This window comes from Euprymna scolopes, chromosome 18 (genome assembly GCF_053919585.1).
Source record: "Euprymna scolopes isolate OS-2025 chromosome 18, ASM5391958v1, whole genome shotgun sequence".
In the NCBI taxonomy this organism is placed as follows: domain Eukaryota; kingdom Metazoa; phylum Mollusca; class Cephalopoda; order Sepiida; family Sepiolidae; genus Euprymna; species Euprymna scolopes.
Window position 1 is genome coordinate 127821088 of NC_136499.1, and position 15053 is coordinate 127836140.

Below are 15053 nucleotides of genomic sequence, written 5' to 3' on the forward strand. Positions count from 1 at the left end.
TTGAAATTGTAATAGTTAAAATTATCGCACTTCTTCGCTTACGGCCATATCACGTTGAAAACACCGGTTCTCGTCCGATCCCCGAATTAAGCAACGTAGAGCCTGGTCAGTACTTAGATGGGTGACCGCTTGGGAATACCAGGTGCTGTACGCATTTCCCCTGAATTTTTGGAAAAACTCAGAAAAATGCGTTCGATTTTAATGTAAAATATTAGGTAAAAAAAACAAATAGAGTATCATTAAATTATCAGATTTGGTAAATAAATATTGAAATTGTAATAGTTAAAATTATGGCACGTCTTCGCTTACGGCCATATCACGTTGAAAACACCGGTTCTCGTCCGATCCCCGAATTAAGCAACGTAGAGCCTGGTCAGTACTTAGATGGGTGACCGCTTGGGAATACCAGGTGCTGTACGCATTTCCCCTGAATTTTTGGAAAAACTCATAAAAATGCGTTCGATTTTAATGTAAAATATTAGGTAAAAAAAACAAATAGAGTATCATTAAATTATCAGATTTGGTAAATAAATATTGAAATTGTAATAGTTAAAATTATGGCACGTCTTCGCTTACGGCCATATCACGTTGAAAACACCGGTTCTCGTCCGATCCCCGAAGTTAAGCAACGTAGAGCCTGGTCAGTACTTAGATGGGTGACCGCTTGGGAATACCAGGTGTTTTAAGCATTTCCCCTGAATTTTTGGAAAAACTCATAAAAATGCGTTCGATTTTAATGTAAAATATTAGATAAAAAAACAAAAAACAAAATATCATAACATTATCAGATTTGGTAAATAAATATTGAAATTGTAATAGTTAAAATTATGGCACGTCTTCGCCTACGGCCATATCACGTTGAAAACACCGGTTCTCGTCCATCCCCGAAGTTAAGCAACGTAGAGCCTGGTCAGTACTTAGATGGGTGACCGCTTGGGAATACCAGGTGCTGTAAGCATTTCCCCTGAATTTTTGGAAAAACTCATAAAAATGCGTTCGATTTTAATGTAAAATATTAGATAAAAAAACAAAAAACAAAATATCATTACATTATCAGATTTGGTAAATAAATATTGAAATTGTAATAGTTAAAATTATGGCACGTCTTCGCTTACGGCCATATCATGTTGAAAACACCGGTACTCGTCCGATCCCCGAAGTTAAGCAACGTAGAGCCTGGTCAGTACTTAGATGGGTGACCGCTTGGGAATACCAGGTGCTGTAAGAATTTCCCCTGAATTTTTGGAAAAACTCATAAAAATGCGTTCGATTTTAATGTAAAATATTAGATAAAAAAACAAAAAACAAAATATCATTACATTATCAGATTTGGTAAATAAATATTGAAATTGTAATAGTTAAAATTATGGCACTTCTTCGCTTACGGCCATATCACGTTGAAAACACCGGTTCTCGTCCGATCCCCGAAGTTAAGCAACGTAGAGCCTGGTCAGTACTTAGATGGGTGACCGCTTGGGAATACCAGGTGCTGTAAGCATTTCCCCTGAATTTTTGGAAAAACTCATAAAAATGCGTTCGATTTTAATGTAAAATATTAGGTAAAAAAAACAAATAAAGTATCATTAAATTATCAGATTTGGTAAATAAATATTGAAATTGTAATAGTTAAAATTATGGCACTTCTTCGCTTACGGCCATATCACGTTGAAAACACCGGTTCTCGTCCGATCCCCGAAGTTAAGCAACGTAGAGCCTGGTCAGTACTTAGATGGGTGACCGCTTGGGAATACCAGGTGCTGTAAGCATTTCCCCTGAATTTTTGGAAAAACTCATAAAAATGCGTTCGATTTTAATGTAAAATATTAGATAAAAAAACAAAATATCATTACATTATCAGATTTGGTAAATAAATATTGAAATTGTAATAGTTAAAATTATGGCACGTCTTCGCTTACGGCCATATCACGTTGAAAACACCGGTTCTCGTCCGATCCCCGAAGTTAAGCAACGTAGAGCCTGGTCAGTACTTAGATGGGTGACCGCTTGGGAATACAAGGTGCTGTAAGCATTTCCCCTGAATTTTTGGAAAAACCCATAAAAATGCGTTCGATTTTAATGTAAAATATTAGATAAAAAAACAAAAAACAAAATATCATTACATTATCAGATTTGGTAAATAAATATTGAAATTGTAATAGTTAAAATTATGGCACGTCTTCGCTTACGGCCATATCACGTTGAAAAAACCGGTTCTCGTCCGATCCCCGAAGTTAAGCAACGTAGAGCCTGGTCAGTACTTAGATGGGTGACCGCTTGGGAATACCAGGTGCTGTAAGCATTTCCCCTGAATTTTTGGAAAAACTCATAAAAATGCGTTCGATTTTAATGTAAAATATTAGGTAAAAAAACAAATAAAGTATCATTAAATTATCAGATTTGGTAAATAAATATTGAAATTGTAATAGTTAAAATTATGGCACTTCTTCGCTTACGGCCATATCACGTTGAAACCACCGGTTCTCGTCCGATCCCCGAAGTTAAGCAACGTAGAGCCTGGTCAGTACTTAGATGGGTGACCGCTTGGGAATACCAGGTTCTGTAAGCATTTCCCCTGAATTTTTGGAAAAACTCATAAAAATGCGTTCGATTTTAATGTAAAATATTAGATAAAAAAACAAAAAACAAAATATCATTACATTATCAGATTTGGTAAATAAATATTGAAATTGTAATAGTTAAAATTATGGCACGTCTTCGCTTACGGCCATATCACGTTGAAAACACCGGTTCTCGTCCGATCCCCGAAGTTAAGCAACGTAGAGCCTGGTCAGTACTTAGATGGTTGACCGCTTGGGAATACCAGGTGCTGTAAGCATTTCCCCTGAATTTTTGGAAAAACTCATAAAAATGCGTTCGATTTTAATGTAAAATATTAGGTAAAAAAAACAAATAAAGTATCATTAAATTATCAGATTTGGTAAATAAATATTGAAATTGTAATAGTTAAAATTATGGCACTTCTTCGCTTACGGCCATATCACGTTGAAAACACCGGTTCTCGTCCGATCCCCGAAGTTAAGCAACGTAGAGCCTGGTCAGTACTTAGATGGGTGACCGCTTGGGAATACCAGGTGCTGTAAGCATTTCCCCTGAATTTTTGGAAAAACTCATAAAAATGCGTTCGATTTTAATGTAAAATATTAGATAAAAAAACAAAAAACAAAATATCATTACATTATCAGATTTGGTAAATAAATATTGTAATTGTAATAGTTAAAATTATGGCACGTCTTCGCTTACGGCCATATCACGTTGAAAACACCGGTTCTCGTCCGATCCCCGAAGTTAAGCAACGTAGAGCCTGGTCAGTATTTAGATGGGTGACCGCTTGGGATTACTAGGTGCTGTAAGCATTTCCCCTGAATTTTTGGAAAAACTCATAAAAATGCGTTCGATTTTAATGTAAAATATTAGATAAAAAAACAAAAAACAAAATATCATTACATTATCAGATTTGGTAAATAAATATTGAAATTGTAATAGTTAAAATTATGGCACGTCTTCGCTTACGGCCATATCACGTTGAAAACACCGGTTCTCGTCCGATCCCCGAAGTTAAGCAACGTAGAGCCTGGTCAGTACTTAGATGGGTGACCGCTTGGGAATACCAGGTGCTGTAAGCATTTCCCCTGAATTTTTGGAAAAACTCATAAAAATGCGTTCGATTTTAGTGTAAAATATTAGATGAAAAAACAAAAAACAAAATATCATTACATTATCAGATTTGGTAAATAAATATTGAAATTGTAATAGTTAAAATTATGGCACGTCTCCGCTTACGGCCATATCACGTTGAAAACACCGGTTCTCGTCCGATCCCCGAAGTTAAGCAACGTAGAGCCTGGTCAGTACTTAGATGGGTGACCGCTTGGGAATACCAGGTGCTGTAAGCATTTTCCCTGAATTTTTGGAGAAACTCATAAAAATGCGTTCGATTTTAATGTAAAATATTAGGTAAAAAATCCAAATAATGTATCATTAAATTATCAGATTTGGTAAATAAATATTGAAATTGTAATAGTTAAAATTATCGCACTTCTTCGCTTACGGCCATATCACGTTGAAAACACCGGTTCTCGTCCGATCCCCGAAGTTAAGCAACGTAGAGCCTGGTCAGTACTTAGATGGGTGACCGCTTGGGAATACCAGGTGCTGTACGCATTTCCCCTGAATTTTTGGAAAAACTCATAAAAATGCGTTCGATTTTAATGTAAAATATTAGGTAAAAAAAACAAATAGAGTATCATTAAATTATCAGATTTGGTAAATAAATATTGAAATTGTAATAGTTAAAATTATGGCACGTCTTCGCTTACGGCCATATCACGTTGAAAACACCGGTTCTCGTCCGATCCCCGAAGTTAAGCAACGTAGAGCCTGGTCAGTACTTAGATGGGTGACCGCTTGGGAATACCAGGTGCTGTAAGCATTTCCCCTGAATTTTTGGAAAAACTCATAAAAATGCGTTCGATTTTAATGTAAAATATTAGGTAAAAAAAACAAATAAAGTATCATTAAATTATCAGATTTGGTAAATAAATATTGAAATTGTAATAGTTAAAATTATGGCACGTCTTCGCTTACGGCCATATCACGTTGAAAACACCGGTTCTCGTCCATCCCCGAAGTTAAGCAACGTAGAGCCTGGTCAGTACTTAGATGGTTGACCGCTTGGGAATACCAGGTGCTGTAAGCATTTCCCCTGAATTTTTGGAAAAACTCATAAAAATGCGTTCGATTTTAATGTAAAATATTAGGTAAAAAAAACAAATAAAGTATCATTAAATTATCAGATTTGGTAAATAAATATTGAAATTGTAATAGTTAAAATTATGGCACTTCTTCGCTTACGGCCATATCACGTTGAAAACACCGGTTCTCGTCCGATCCCCGAAGATAAGCAACGTAGAGCCTGGTCAGTACTTAGATGGGTGACCGCTTGGGAATACCAGGTGCTGTAAGCATTTCCCCTGAATTTTTGGAAAAACTCATAAAAATGCGTTCGATTTTAATGTAAAATATTAGATAACAAAAACAAAAAACAAAATATCATTACATTATCAGATTTGGTAAATAAATATTGAAATTGTAATAGTTAAAATTATGGCACGTCTTCGCTTACGGCCATATCACGTTGAAAACACCGGTTCTCGTCCGATCCCCGAAGTTAAGCAACGTAGAGCCTGGTCAGTATTTAGATGGGTGACCGCTTGGGATTACTAGGTGCTGTAAGCATTTCCCCTGAATTTTTGGAAAAACTCATAAAAATGCGTTCGATTTTAATGTAAAATATTAGATAAAAAAACAAAAAACAAAATATCATTACATTATCAGATTTGGTAAATAAATATTGAAATTGTAATAGTTAAAATTATGGCACGTCTTCGCTTACGGCCATATCACGTTGAAAACACCGGTTCTCGTCCGATCCCCGAAGTTAAGCAACGTAGAGCCTGGTCAGTACTTAGATGGGTGACCGCTTGGGAATACCAGGTGCTGTAAGCATTTCCCCTGAATTTTTGGAAAAACTCATAAAAATGCGTTCGATTTTAGTGTAAAATATTAGATGAAAAAACAAAAAACAAAATATCATTACATTATCAGATTTGGTAAATAAATATTGAAATTGTAATAGTTAAAATTATGGCACGTCTCCGCTTACGGCCATATCACGTTGAAAACACCGGTTCTCGTCCGATCCCCGAAGTTAAGCAACGTAGAGCCTGGTCAGTACTTAGATGGGTGACCGCTTGGGAATACCAGGTGCTGTAAGCATTTTCCCTGAATTTTTGGAGAAACTCATAAAAATGCGTTCGATTTTAATGTAAAATATTAGGTAAAAAATCCAAATAATGTATCATTAAATTATCAGATTTGGTAAATAAATATTGAAATTGTAATAGTTAAAATTATCGCACTTCTTCGCTTACGGCCATATCACTTTGAAAACACCGGTTCTCGTCCGATCCCCCGAAGTTAAGCAACGTAGAGCCTGGTCAGTACTGAGATGGGTGACCGCTTGGGAATACCAGGTGCTGTAAGCATTTCCCCTGAATTTCTGGAAAAACTCATAAAAATGCGTTCGGTTTTAATGTAAAATATTAGGTAAAAAAAACAAATAAAGTATCATTAAATTATCAGATTTGGTAAATAAATATTGAAATTGTAATAGTTAAAATTATGGCAATTCGTCGCTTACGGCTATATCACGTTGAAAACACCGGTTCTCGTCCGATCCCCCGAAGTTAAGCAACGTAGAGCCTGGTCAGTACTGAGATGGGTGACCGCTTGGGAATACCAGGTGCTGTACGCATTTCCCCTGAATTTTTGGAAAAACTCGTAAAAATGCGTTCGATTTTAATGTAAAATATTAGATAAAAAAACAAAAAACAAAATATCATTACATTATCAGATTTGGTAAATAAATATTGAAATTGTAATAGTTAAAATTATGGCACGTCTTTGCTTACGGCCATATCACGTTGAAAACACCGGTTCTCGTCCGATCCCCGAAGTTAAGCAACGTAGAGCCTGGTCAGTACTTAGATGGGTGACCGCTTGGGAATACCAGGTGTTGTAAGCATTTCCCCTGAATTTTTGGAAAAACTCATAAAAATGCGTTCGATTTTAATGTAAAATATTAGATAAAAAAACAAAAAACAAAATATCATAACATTATCAGATTTGGTAAATAAATATTGAAATTGTAATAGTTAAAATTATGGCACGTCTTCGCTTACGGCCATATCACGTTGAAAACACCGGTTCTCGTCCATCCCCGAAGTTAAGCAACGTAGAGCCTGGTCAGTACTTAGATGGGTGACCGCTTGGGAATACCAGGTGCTGTAAGCATTTCCCCTGAATTTTTGGAAAAACTCATAAAAATGCGTTCGATTTTAATGTAAAATATTAGATAAAAAAACAAAAAACAAAATATCATTACATTATCAGATTTGGTAAATAAATATTGAAATTGTAATAGTTAAAATTATGGCACGTCTTCGCTTACGGCCATATCACGTTGAAAACACCGGTTCTCGTCCGATCCCCGAAGTTAAGCAACGTAGAGCCTGGTCAGTACTTAGATGGGTGACCGCTTGGGAATACCAGGTGCTGTAAGCATTTCCCCTGAATTTTTGGAAAAACTCATAAAAATGCATTCGATTTTAATGTAAAATATTAGATAAAAAAACAAAATATCATTACATTATAAGATTTGGTAAATAAATATTGAAATTGTAATAGTTAAAATTATGGCACGTCGTCGCTTACGGCCATATCACGATGAAAACACCGGTTCTCGTCTGATCCCTGAAGTTAAGCAACGTAGAGCCTGGTCAGTACTTAGATGGGTGACCGCTTGGGAATACCAGGTGCTGTAAGCATTTCCCCTGAATTTTTGGAAAAACTCATAAAAATGCGTTCGATTTTAATGTAAAATATTAGATAAAAAAACAAAAAACTAAATATCATTACATTATCAGATTTGGTAAATAAATATTGAAATTGTAATAGTTAAAATTATGGCACGTCTTCGCTTACGGCCATATCACGTTGAAAACACCGGTTCTCGTCCGATCCCCGAAGTTAAGCAACTTAGAGCCTGGTCAGTACTTAGATGGGTGACCGCTTGGGAATACCAGGTGCTGTAAGCATTTCCCCTGAATTATTGGAAAAACTCATAAAAATGCGTTCGATTTTAATGTAAAATATTAGGTAAAAAAAAACAAATAAAGTATCCTTAAATTATCAGATTTGGTAAATAAATATTGAAATTGTAATAGTTAAAATTATGGCACGTCTTCGCTTACGGCCATATCACGTTGAAAACACCGGTTCTCGTCCGATCCCCGAAGTTAAGCAACGTAGAGCCTGGTCAGTACTTAGATGGGTGACCGCTTGGGAATACCAGGTGCTGTAAGCATTTCCCCTGAATTTTTGGAAAAACTCATAAAAATGCGTTCGATTTTAATGTAAAATATTAGATAAAAAAAACAAAAAACAAAATATCATTACTTTATCAGATTTGGTAAATAAATATTAAAATTGTAATAGTTAAAATTATGGCACGTCTTCGCTTACGGCCATATCACGTTGAAAACATCGGTTCTCGTCCGATCCCCGAAGTTAAGCAACGTAGAGCCTGGTCAGTACTTAGATGGGTGACCGCTTGGGAATACCAGGTGCTGTAAGCATTTCCCCTGAATTTTTGGAAAAACTCATAAAAATTCGTTCGATTTTAATGTAAAATATTAGATAAAAAAACAAAAAACAAAATATCATTACATTATCAGATTTGGTAAATAAATATTGAAATTGTAATAGTTAAAATTATGGCACGTCTTCGCTTACGGCCATATCACGTTGAAAACACCGGTTCTCGTCCGATCCCCGAAGTTAAGCAACGTAGAGCCTGGTCAGTACTTAGATGGGTGACCGCTTGGGAATACCAGGTGCTGTAAGCATTTCCCCTGAATTTTTGGAAAAACTCATAAAAATGCGTTCGATTTTAATGTAAAATATTAGATAAAAAAACAAAAAACAAAATATCATTACATTATCAGATTTGGTAAATAAATATTGAAATTGTAATAGTTAAAATTATGGCACGTCTTCGCTTACGGCCATATCACGTTGAAAACACCGGTTCTCGTCCGATCCCCGAAGTTAAGCAACGTAGAGCCTGGTCAGTACTTAGATGCGTGACCGCTTGGGAATACCAGGTGCTGTAAGCATTTCCCCTGAATTTTTGGAAAAACTCATAAAAATGCGTTCGATTTTAATGTAAAATATTAGGTAAAAAAAACAAATAAAGTATCATTAAATTATCAGATTTGGTAAATAAATATTGAAATTGTAATAGTTAAAATTATGGCAATTCTTCGCTTACGGCCATATCACGTTGAAAACACCGGTTCTCTTCCGATCCCCGAAGTTAAGCAACGTAGAGCCTGGTCAGTACTGAGATGGGTGACCGCTTGGGAATACCAGGTGCTGTAAGCATTTCCCCTGAATTTTTGGAAAAACTCATAAAAATGCGTTCGATTTTAATGTAAAATATTAGATAAAAAAACAAAAAACAAAATATCATTACATTATCAGATTTGGTAAATAAATATTGAAATTGTAATAGTTAAAATTATGGCACGTCTTCGCTTACGGCCATATCACGTTGAAAACACCGATTCTCGTCCGATCCCCGAAGTTAAGCAACGTAGAGCCTGGTCAGTACTTAGATGGGTGACCGCTTGGGAATACCAGATGCTGTAAGCATTTCCCCTGGATTTTTGGAAAAACTCATAAAAATGCGTTCGATTTTAATGTAAAATATTAGATAAAAAAACAAAAAACAAAATATCATTACATTATCAGATTTGGTAAATAAATTTTTAAATTGTAATAGTTAAAATTATGGCACGTCTTCGCTTACGGCCATATCACGTTGAAAACACCGGTTCTCGTCCGATCCCCGAAGTTAAGCAACGTAGAGCCTGGTCAGTACTTGGATGGGTGACCGCTTGGGAATACCAGGTGCTGTAAGCATTTCCCCTGAATTTTTGGAAAAACTCATAAAAATGCGTTCGATTTTAATGTAAAATATTAGATAAAAAAACAAAAAACAAAATATCATTACATTATCAGATTGGGTAAATAAATATTGAAATTGTAATAGTTAAAATTATGGCACGTCTTCGCTTACGGCCATATCACGTTGAAAACACCGGTTCTCGTCCGATCCCCGAAGTTAAGCAACGTAGAGCCTGGTCAGTACTTAGATGGGTGACCGCTTGGGAATACCAGGTGCTGTAAGCATTTCCCCTGAATTTTTGGAAAAACTCATAAAAATGCGTTCGATTTTAATGTAAAATATTAGATAAAAAAACAAAAAACAAAATATCATTACATTATCAGATTTGGTAAATAAATATTGAAATTGTAATAGTTAAAATTATGACACGTCTTCCCTTGCGGCCATATCACGTTGAAAACACCGGTTCTCGTCCGATCCCCGAAGTTAAGCAACGTAGAGCCTGGTCAGTACTTAGATGGGTGACCGCTTGGGAATACCAGGTGCTGTAAGCATTTCCCCTGAATTTTTGGAAAAACTCATAAAAATGCGTTCGATTTTAATGTAAAATATTAGGTAAAAAAAAACAGATAAAGTATCCTTAAATTATCAGATATGGTAAATAAATATTGAAATTGTAATAGTTAAAATTATGGCACGTCTTCGCTTACGGCCATATCACGTTGAAAACATCGGTTCTCGTCCGATCCCCGAAGTTAAGCAACGTAGAGCCTGGTCAGTACTTAGATGGGTGACCGCTTGGGAATACCAGGTGCTGTAAGCATTTCCCCTGAATTTTTGGAAAAACTCATAAAAATGCGTTCGATTTTAATGTAAAATATTAGATAAAAAAACAAAAAACAAAATATCATTACATTATCAGATTTGGTAAATAAATATTGAAATTGTAATAGTTAAAATTATGGCACGTCTTCGCTTACGGCCATATCACGTTGAAAACACCGGTTCTCGTCCGATCCCCGAAGTTAAGCAACGTAGAGCCTGGTCAGTACTTAGATGGGTGACCGCTTGGGAATACCAGGTGCTGTAAGCATTTCCCCTGAATGTTTGGAAAAACTCATAAAAATGCGTTCGATTTTAATGTAAAATATTAGATAAAAAAACAAAAAACAAAATATCATTACATTATCAGATTTGGTAAATAAATATTGAAATTGTAATAGTTAAAATTATGGCACGTCTTCGCTTACGGCCATATCACGTTGAAAACACCGGTTCTCGTCCGATCCCCGAAGTTAAGCAACGTAGAGCCTGGTCAGTACTTAGATGGGTGACCGCTTGGGAATACCAGGTGCTGTAAGCATTTCCCCTGAATTTTTGGAAAAACTCATAAAAATGCGTTCGATTTTAATGTAAAATATTAGATAACAAAAACAAAAAACAAAATATCATTACATTATCAGATTTGGTAAATAAATATTGAAATTGTAATAGTTAAAATTATGGCACGTCTTCGCTTACGGCCATATCACGTTGAAAACACCGGTTCTCGTCCGATCCCCGAAGTTAAGCAACGTAGAGCCTGGTCAGTACTTAGATGGGTGACCGCTTGGGAATACCAGGTGCTGTAAGCATTTCCCCTGAATTTTTGGAAAAACTCATAAAAATGCGTTCGATTTTAATGTAAAATATTAGATAAAAAAACAAAAAACAAAATATCATTACATTATCAGATTTGGTAAATAAATATTGAAATTGTAATAGTTAAAATTATGGCACGTCTTCGCTTACGGCCATATCACGTTGAAAACACCGGTTCTCGCCCGATCCCCGAAGTTAAGCAACGTAGAGCCTGGTCAGTACTTAGATGGGTGACCGCTTGGGAATACCAGGTGCTGTAAGCATTTCCCCTGAATTTTTGGAAAAACTCATAAAAATGCGTTCGATTTTAATGTAAAATATTAGATAACAAAAACAAAAAACAAAATATTATTACATTATCAGATTTGGTAAATAAATATTGAAATTGTAATAGTTAAAATTATGGCACGTCTTCGCTTACGGCCATATCACGTTGAAAACACCGGTTCTCGTCCGATCCCCGAAGTTAAGCAACGTAGAGCCTGGTCAGTACTTAGATGGGTGACCGCTTGGGAATACCAGGTGCTGTAAGCATTTCCCCTGAATTTTTGGAAAAACTCATAAAAATGCGTTCGATTTTAATGTAAAATATTAGATAAAAAAACAAAAAACAAAATATCATTACATTATCAGATTTGGTAAATAAATATTGAAATTGTAATAGTTAAAATTATGGCACGTCTTCGCTTACGGCCATATCACGTTGAAAAAACCGGTTCTCGTCCGATCCCCGAAGTTAAGCAACGTAGAGCCTGGTCAGTACTTAGATGGGTGACCGCTTGGGAATACCAGGTGCTGTAAGCATTTCCCCTGAATTTTTGGAAAAACTCATAAAAATGCGTTCGATTTTAATGTAAAATATTAGATAAAAAAACAAAAAACAAAATATCATTACATTATCAGATTTGGTAAATAAATATTGAAATTGTAATAGTTAAAATTATGGCACGTCTTCGCTTACGGCCATATCACGTTGAAAACACCGGTTCTCGTCCGATCCCCGAAGTTAAGCAACGTAGAGCCTGGTCAGTACTTAGATGGGTGACCGCTTGGGAATACCAGGTGCTGTAAGCATTTCCCCTGAATGTTTGGAAAAACTCATAAAAATGCGTTCGATTTTAATGTAAAATATTAGATAAAAAAACAAAAAACAAAATATCATTACATTATCAGATTTGGTAAATAAATTTTGAAATTGTAATAGTTAAAATTATGGCACGTCTTCGCTTACGGCCATATCACGTTGAAAACACCGGTTCTCGTCCGATCCCCGAAGTTAAGCAACGTAGAGCCTGGTCAGTACTTAGATGGGTGACCGCTTGGGAATACCAGGTACTGTAAGCATTTCCCCTGAATTTTTGGAAAAACTCATAAAAATGCGTTCGATTTTAATGTAAAATATTAGATAACAAAAACAAAAAACAAAATATCATTACATTATCAGATTTGGTAAATAAATATTGAAATTGTAATAGTTAAAATTATGGCACGTCTTCGCTTACGGCCATATCACGTTGAAAACACCGGTTCTCGTCCGATCCCCGAAGTTAAGCAACGTAGAGCCTGGTCAGTACTTAGATGGGTGACCGCTTGGGAATACCAGGTGCTGTAAGCATTTCCCCTGAATGTTTGGAAAAACTCATAAAAATGCGTTCGATTTTAATGTAAAATATTAGATAAAAAAACAAAAAACAAAATATCATTACATTATCAGATTTGGTAAATAAATATTGAAATTGTAATAGTTAAAATTATGGCACGTCTTCGCTTACGGCCATATCACGTTGAAAACACCGGTTCTCGTCCGATCCCCGAAGTTAAGCAACGTAGAGCCTGGTCAGTACTTAGATGGGTGACCGCTTGGGAATACCAGGTGCTGTAAGCATTTCCCCTGAATTTTTGGAAAAACTCATAAAAATGCGTTCGATTTTAATGTAAAATATTAGATAACAAAAACAAAAAACAAAATATCATTACATTATCAGATTTGGTAAATAAATATTGAAATTGTAATAGTTAAAATTATGGCACGTCTTCGCTTACGGCCATATCACGTTGAAAACACCGGTTCTCGTCCGATCCCCGAAGTTAAGCAACGTAGAGCCTGGTCAGTACTTAGATGGGTGACCGCTTGGGAATACCAGGTGCTGTAAGCATTTCCCCTGAATTTTTGGAAAAACTCATAAAAATGCGTTCGATTTTAATGTAAAATATTAGATAAAAAAACAAAAAACAAAATATCATTACATTATCAGATTTGGTAAATAAATATTGAAATTGTAATAGTTAAAATTATGGCACGTCTTCGCTTACGGCCATATCACGTTGAAAACACCGGTTCTCGTCCGATCCCCGAAGTTAAGCAACGTAGAGCCTGGTCAGTACTTAGATGGGTGACCGCTTGGGAATACCAGGTGCTGTAAGCATTTCCCCTGAATTTTTGGAAAAACTCATAAAAATGCGTTCGATTTTAATGTAAAATATTAGATAACAAAAACAAAAAACAAAATATTATTACATTATCAGATTTGGTAAATAAATATTGAAATTGTAATAGTTAAAATTATGGCACGTCTTCGCTTACGGCCATATCACGTTGAAAACACCGGTTCTCGTCCGATCCCCGAAGTTAAGCAACGTAGAGCCTGGTCAGTACTTAGATGGGTGACCGCTTGGGAATATCAGGTGCTGTAAGCATTTCCCCTGAATTTTTGGAAAAACTCATAAAAATGCGTTCGATTTTAATGTAAAATATTAGATAAAAAAACAAAAAACAAAATATCATTACATTATCAGATTTGGTAAATAAATATTGAAATTGTAATAGTTAAAATTATGGCACGTCTTCGCTTACGGCCATATCACGTTGAAAAAACCGGTTCTCGTCCGATCCCCGAAGTTAAGCAACGTAGAGCCTGGTCAGTACTTAGATGGGTGACCGCTTGGGAATACCAGGTGCTGTAAGCATTTCCCCTGAATTTTTGGAAAAACTCATAAAAATGCGTTCGATTTTAATGTAAAATATTAGATAAAAAAACAAAAAACAAAATATCATTACATTATCAGATTTGGTAAATAAATATTGAAATTGTAATAGTTAAAATTATGGCACGTCTTCGCTTACGGCCATATCACGTTGAAAACATCGGTTCTCGTCCGATCCCCGAAGTTAAGCAACGTAGAGCCTGGTCAGTACTTAGATTGGTGACCGCTTGGGAATACCAGGTGCTGTAAGCATTTCCCCTGAATTTTTGGAAAAACTCATAAAAATGCGTTCGATTTTAATGTAAAATATTAGATAAAAAAACAAAAAACAAAATATCATTACATTATCAGATTTGGTAAATAAATATTGAAATTGTAATAGTTAAAATTATGGCACGTCTTCGCTTACGGCCATATCACGTTGAAAACACCGGTTCTCGTCCGATCCCCGAAGTTAAGCAACGTAGAGCCTGGTCAGTACTTAGATGGGTGACCGCTTGGGAATACCAGGTGCTGTAAGCATTTCCCCTGAATTTTTGGAAAAACTCATAAAAATGCGTTCGATTTTAATGTAAAATATTAGATAAAAAAACAAAAAACAAAATATCATTACATTATCAGATTTGGTAAATAAATATTGAAATTTTAATAGTTAAAATTATGGCACGTCTTCGCTTACGGCCATATCACGTTGAAAACACCGGTTCTCGTCCGATCCCCGAAGTTAAGCAACGTAGAGCCTGGTCAGTACTTAGATGGGTGACCGCTTGGGAATACCAGGTGCTGTAAGCATTTCCCCTGAATTTTTGGAAAAACTCATAAAAATGCGTTCGATTTTAATGTAAAATATTAGATAAAAAAACAAAAAACAAAATAT

General features: G+C 35.6%; 55 non-coding genes and 1 pseudogene across 55 annotated transcripts; all 56 read left to right on the forward strand.

Annotated features, from left to right (window-relative positions):
• Positions 1-36: 36 nt before the first annotated feature.
• Positions 37-154, forward strand: LOC145301296 (5S ribosomal RNA). Its single transcript, XR_013873493.1, has one exon. It is a non-coding gene; the product is annotated as a 5S ribosomal RNA (ribosomal RNA).
• A 149-nt stretch (positions 155-303) lies between these two features.
• On the forward strand, positions 304-421 carry LOC145301297 (5S ribosomal RNA). The gene has a single exon (XR_013873494.1). It is a non-coding gene; the product is annotated as a 5S ribosomal RNA (ribosomal RNA).
• Positions 422-570: 149 nt separating this feature from the next.
• Positions 571-689, forward strand: LOC145300840 (5S ribosomal RNA). The gene has a single exon (XR_013873050.1). It is a non-coding gene; the product is annotated as a 5S ribosomal RNA (ribosomal RNA).
• A 151-nt stretch (positions 690-840) lies between these two features.
• Positions 841-958, forward strand: LOC145301323 (5S ribosomal RNA; annotated as a pseudogene).
• A 151-nt stretch (positions 959-1109) lies between these two features.
• Positions 1110-1228, forward strand: LOC145301004 (5S ribosomal RNA). Its single transcript, XR_013873207.1, has one exon. It is a non-coding gene; the product is annotated as a 5S ribosomal RNA (ribosomal RNA).
• Positions 1229-1379: 151 nt separating this feature from the next.
• LOC145298753 (5S ribosomal RNA) lies at positions 1380-1498 on the forward strand. Its single transcript, XR_013871024.1, has one exon. It is a non-coding gene; the product is annotated as a 5S ribosomal RNA (ribosomal RNA).
• Positions 1499-1647: 149 nt separating this feature from the next.
• LOC145298754 (5S ribosomal RNA) lies at positions 1648-1766 on the forward strand. Its single transcript, XR_013871025.1, has one exon. It is a non-coding gene; the product is annotated as a 5S ribosomal RNA (ribosomal RNA).
• A 144-nt stretch (positions 1767-1910) lies between these two features.
• Positions 1911-2029, forward strand: LOC145300616 (5S ribosomal RNA). Its single transcript, XR_013872830.1, has one exon. It is a non-coding gene; the product is annotated as a 5S ribosomal RNA (ribosomal RNA).
• A 151-nt stretch (positions 2030-2180) lies between these two features.
• Positions 2181-2299, forward strand: LOC145300234 (5S ribosomal RNA). Its single transcript, XR_013872466.1, has one exon. It is a non-coding gene; the product is annotated as a 5S ribosomal RNA (ribosomal RNA).
• Positions 2300-2447: 148 nt separating this feature from the next.
• LOC145300745 (5S ribosomal RNA) lies at positions 2448-2566 on the forward strand. Its single transcript, XR_013872956.1, has one exon. It is a non-coding gene; the product is annotated as a 5S ribosomal RNA (ribosomal RNA).
• Positions 2567-2717: 151 nt separating this feature from the next.
• LOC145299892 (5S ribosomal RNA) lies at positions 2718-2836 on the forward strand. Its single transcript, XR_013872134.1, has one exon. It is a non-coding gene; the product is annotated as a 5S ribosomal RNA (ribosomal RNA).
• A 149-nt stretch (positions 2837-2985) lies between these two features.
• Positions 2986-3104, forward strand: LOC145298755 (5S ribosomal RNA). The gene has a single exon (XR_013871026.1). It is a non-coding gene; the product is annotated as a 5S ribosomal RNA (ribosomal RNA).
• Positions 3105-3255: 151 nt separating this feature from the next.
• LOC145301215 (5S ribosomal RNA) lies at positions 3256-3374 on the forward strand. Its single transcript, XR_013873416.1, has one exon. It is a non-coding gene; the product is annotated as a 5S ribosomal RNA (ribosomal RNA).
• A 151-nt stretch (positions 3375-3525) lies between these two features.
• LOC145298757 (5S ribosomal RNA) lies at positions 3526-3644 on the forward strand. Its single transcript, XR_013871028.1, has one exon. It is a non-coding gene; the product is annotated as a 5S ribosomal RNA (ribosomal RNA).
• A 151-nt stretch (positions 3645-3795) lies between these two features.
• LOC145298758 (5S ribosomal RNA) lies at positions 3796-3914 on the forward strand. The gene has a single exon (XR_013871029.1). It is a non-coding gene; the product is annotated as a 5S ribosomal RNA (ribosomal RNA).
• A 149-nt stretch (positions 3915-4063) lies between these two features.
• LOC145300066 (5S ribosomal RNA) lies at positions 4064-4182 on the forward strand. The gene has a single exon (XR_013872302.1). It is a non-coding gene; the product is annotated as a 5S ribosomal RNA (ribosomal RNA).
• Positions 4183-4331: 149 nt separating this feature from the next.
• On the forward strand, positions 4332-4450 carry LOC145298759 (5S ribosomal RNA). The gene has a single exon (XR_013871030.1). It is a non-coding gene; the product is annotated as a 5S ribosomal RNA (ribosomal RNA).
• Positions 4451-4599: 149 nt separating this feature from the next.
• Positions 4600-4717, forward strand: LOC145301292 (5S ribosomal RNA). The gene has a single exon (XR_013873489.1). It is a non-coding gene; the product is annotated as a 5S ribosomal RNA (ribosomal RNA).
• A 149-nt stretch (positions 4718-4866) lies between these two features.
• Positions 4867-4985, forward strand: LOC145299705 (5S ribosomal RNA). The gene has a single exon (XR_013871953.1). It is a non-coding gene; the product is annotated as a 5S ribosomal RNA (ribosomal RNA).
• A 152-nt stretch (positions 4986-5137) lies between these two features.
• LOC145301217 (5S ribosomal RNA) lies at positions 5138-5256 on the forward strand. The gene has a single exon (XR_013873418.1). It is a non-coding gene; the product is annotated as a 5S ribosomal RNA (ribosomal RNA).
• A 151-nt stretch (positions 5257-5407) lies between these two features.
• Positions 5408-5526, forward strand: LOC145298760 (5S ribosomal RNA). Its single transcript, XR_013871031.1, has one exon. It is a non-coding gene; the product is annotated as a 5S ribosomal RNA (ribosomal RNA).
• A 151-nt stretch (positions 5527-5677) lies between these two features.
• On the forward strand, positions 5678-5796 carry LOC145298761 (5S ribosomal RNA). The gene has a single exon (XR_013871032.1). It is a non-coding gene; the product is annotated as a 5S ribosomal RNA (ribosomal RNA).
• Positions 5797-5945: 149 nt separating this feature from the next.
• LOC145300985 (5S ribosomal RNA) lies at positions 5946-6065 on the forward strand. Its single transcript, XR_013873189.1, has one exon. It is a non-coding gene; the product is annotated as a 5S ribosomal RNA (ribosomal RNA).
• A 149-nt stretch (positions 6066-6214) lies between these two features.
• Positions 6215-6334, forward strand: LOC145301160 (5S ribosomal RNA). Its single transcript, XR_013873361.1, has one exon. It is a non-coding gene; the product is annotated as a 5S ribosomal RNA (ribosomal RNA).
• Positions 6335-6485: 151 nt separating this feature from the next.
• Positions 6486-6604, forward strand: LOC145299584 (5S ribosomal RNA). The gene has a single exon (XR_013871836.1). It is a non-coding gene; the product is annotated as a 5S ribosomal RNA (ribosomal RNA).
• A 151-nt stretch (positions 6605-6755) lies between these two features.
• On the forward strand, positions 6756-6873 carry LOC145301190 (5S ribosomal RNA). The gene has a single exon (XR_013873391.1). It is a non-coding gene; the product is annotated as a 5S ribosomal RNA (ribosomal RNA).
• Positions 6874-7024: 151 nt separating this feature from the next.
• On the forward strand, positions 7025-7143 carry LOC145298762 (5S ribosomal RNA). Its single transcript, XR_013871033.1, has one exon. It is a non-coding gene; the product is annotated as a 5S ribosomal RNA (ribosomal RNA).
• A 144-nt stretch (positions 7144-7287) lies between these two features.
• On the forward strand, positions 7288-7406 carry LOC145300764 (5S ribosomal RNA). The gene has a single exon (XR_013872975.1). It is a non-coding gene; the product is annotated as a 5S ribosomal RNA (ribosomal RNA).
• Positions 7407-7557: 151 nt separating this feature from the next.
• Positions 7558-7676, forward strand: LOC145300333 (5S ribosomal RNA). Its single transcript, XR_013872561.1, has one exon. It is a non-coding gene; the product is annotated as a 5S ribosomal RNA (ribosomal RNA).
• A 150-nt stretch (positions 7677-7826) lies between these two features.
• Positions 7827-7945, forward strand: LOC145298763 (5S ribosomal RNA). The gene has a single exon (XR_013871034.1). It is a non-coding gene; the product is annotated as a 5S ribosomal RNA (ribosomal RNA).
• A 152-nt stretch (positions 7946-8097) lies between these two features.
• LOC145300002 (5S ribosomal RNA) lies at positions 8098-8216 on the forward strand. Its single transcript, XR_013872242.1, has one exon. It is a non-coding gene; the product is annotated as a 5S ribosomal RNA (ribosomal RNA).
• Positions 8217-8367: 151 nt separating this feature from the next.
• LOC145298764 (5S ribosomal RNA) lies at positions 8368-8486 on the forward strand. Its single transcript, XR_013871035.1, has one exon. It is a non-coding gene; the product is annotated as a 5S ribosomal RNA (ribosomal RNA).
• A 151-nt stretch (positions 8487-8637) lies between these two features.
• On the forward strand, positions 8638-8756 carry LOC145300712 (5S ribosomal RNA). The gene has a single exon (XR_013872924.1). It is a non-coding gene; the product is annotated as a 5S ribosomal RNA (ribosomal RNA).
• Positions 8757-8905: 149 nt separating this feature from the next.
• Positions 8906-9024, forward strand: LOC145299471 (5S ribosomal RNA). Its single transcript, XR_013871727.1, has one exon. It is a non-coding gene; the product is annotated as a 5S ribosomal RNA (ribosomal RNA).
• Positions 9025-9175: 151 nt separating this feature from the next.
• Positions 9176-9294, forward strand: LOC145301126 (5S ribosomal RNA). The gene has a single exon (XR_013873327.1). It is a non-coding gene; the product is annotated as a 5S ribosomal RNA (ribosomal RNA).
• A 151-nt stretch (positions 9295-9445) lies between these two features.
• On the forward strand, positions 9446-9564 carry LOC145298453 (5S ribosomal RNA). Its single transcript, XR_013870737.1, has one exon. It is a non-coding gene; the product is annotated as a 5S ribosomal RNA (ribosomal RNA).
• A 151-nt stretch (positions 9565-9715) lies between these two features.
• Positions 9716-9834, forward strand: LOC145298765 (5S ribosomal RNA). The gene has a single exon (XR_013871036.1). It is a non-coding gene; the product is annotated as a 5S ribosomal RNA (ribosomal RNA).
• Positions 9835-9985: 151 nt separating this feature from the next.
• Positions 9986-10104, forward strand: LOC145300589 (5S ribosomal RNA). The gene has a single exon (XR_013872803.1). It is a non-coding gene; the product is annotated as a 5S ribosomal RNA (ribosomal RNA).
• A 150-nt stretch (positions 10105-10254) lies between these two features.
• LOC145300003 (5S ribosomal RNA) lies at positions 10255-10373 on the forward strand. The gene has a single exon (XR_013872243.1). It is a non-coding gene; the product is annotated as a 5S ribosomal RNA (ribosomal RNA).
• Positions 10374-10524: 151 nt separating this feature from the next.
• LOC145298766 (5S ribosomal RNA) lies at positions 10525-10643 on the forward strand. Its single transcript, XR_013871037.1, has one exon. It is a non-coding gene; the product is annotated as a 5S ribosomal RNA (ribosomal RNA).
• A 151-nt stretch (positions 10644-10794) lies between these two features.
• LOC145298769 (5S ribosomal RNA) lies at positions 10795-10913 on the forward strand. Its single transcript, XR_013871039.1, has one exon. It is a non-coding gene; the product is annotated as a 5S ribosomal RNA (ribosomal RNA).
• Positions 10914-11065: 152 nt separating this feature from the next.
• LOC145298770 (5S ribosomal RNA) lies at positions 11066-11184 on the forward strand. Its single transcript, XR_013871040.1, has one exon. It is a non-coding gene; the product is annotated as a 5S ribosomal RNA (ribosomal RNA).
• Positions 11185-11335: 151 nt separating this feature from the next.
• LOC145300127 (5S ribosomal RNA) lies at positions 11336-11454 on the forward strand. Its single transcript, XR_013872363.1, has one exon. It is a non-coding gene; the product is annotated as a 5S ribosomal RNA (ribosomal RNA).
• Positions 11455-11606: 152 nt separating this feature from the next.
• On the forward strand, positions 11607-11725 carry LOC145298771 (5S ribosomal RNA). Its single transcript, XR_013871041.1, has one exon. It is a non-coding gene; the product is annotated as a 5S ribosomal RNA (ribosomal RNA).
• Positions 11726-11876: 151 nt separating this feature from the next.
• On the forward strand, positions 11877-11995 carry LOC145300235 (5S ribosomal RNA). The gene has a single exon (XR_013872467.1). It is a non-coding gene; the product is annotated as a 5S ribosomal RNA (ribosomal RNA).
• Positions 11996-12146: 151 nt separating this feature from the next.
• Positions 12147-12265, forward strand: LOC145298772 (5S ribosomal RNA). Its single transcript, XR_013871042.1, has one exon. It is a non-coding gene; the product is annotated as a 5S ribosomal RNA (ribosomal RNA).
• Positions 12266-12416: 151 nt separating this feature from the next.
• On the forward strand, positions 12417-12535 carry LOC145299813 (5S ribosomal RNA). The gene has a single exon (XR_013872057.1). It is a non-coding gene; the product is annotated as a 5S ribosomal RNA (ribosomal RNA).
• Positions 12536-12687: 152 nt separating this feature from the next.
• Positions 12688-12806, forward strand: LOC145298773 (5S ribosomal RNA). The gene has a single exon (XR_013871043.1). It is a non-coding gene; the product is annotated as a 5S ribosomal RNA (ribosomal RNA).
• A 151-nt stretch (positions 12807-12957) lies between these two features.
• LOC145298774 (5S ribosomal RNA) lies at positions 12958-13076 on the forward strand. Its single transcript, XR_013871044.1, has one exon. It is a non-coding gene; the product is annotated as a 5S ribosomal RNA (ribosomal RNA).
• A 152-nt stretch (positions 13077-13228) lies between these two features.
• LOC145298775 (5S ribosomal RNA) lies at positions 13229-13347 on the forward strand. The gene has a single exon (XR_013871045.1). It is a non-coding gene; the product is annotated as a 5S ribosomal RNA (ribosomal RNA).
• Positions 13348-13498: 151 nt separating this feature from the next.
• LOC145298776 (5S ribosomal RNA) lies at positions 13499-13617 on the forward strand. Its single transcript, XR_013871046.1, has one exon. It is a non-coding gene; the product is annotated as a 5S ribosomal RNA (ribosomal RNA).
• Positions 13618-13769: 152 nt separating this feature from the next.
• Positions 13770-13888, forward strand: LOC145299520 (5S ribosomal RNA). Its single transcript, XR_013871774.1, has one exon. It is a non-coding gene; the product is annotated as a 5S ribosomal RNA (ribosomal RNA).
• A 151-nt stretch (positions 13889-14039) lies between these two features.
• On the forward strand, positions 14040-14158 carry LOC145300236 (5S ribosomal RNA). Its single transcript, XR_013872468.1, has one exon. It is a non-coding gene; the product is annotated as a 5S ribosomal RNA (ribosomal RNA).
• Positions 14159-14309: 151 nt separating this feature from the next.
• Positions 14310-14428, forward strand: LOC145301077 (5S ribosomal RNA). Its single transcript, XR_013873278.1, has one exon. It is a non-coding gene; the product is annotated as a 5S ribosomal RNA (ribosomal RNA).
• Positions 14429-14579: 151 nt separating this feature from the next.
• LOC145298777 (5S ribosomal RNA) lies at positions 14580-14698 on the forward strand. Its single transcript, XR_013871047.1, has one exon. It is a non-coding gene; the product is annotated as a 5S ribosomal RNA (ribosomal RNA).
• Positions 14699-14849: 151 nt separating this feature from the next.
• Positions 14850-14968, forward strand: LOC145298778 (5S ribosomal RNA). The gene has a single exon (XR_013871048.1). It is a non-coding gene; the product is annotated as a 5S ribosomal RNA (ribosomal RNA).
• The last annotated feature ends 85 nt before the right edge of the window (positions 14969-15053 follow it).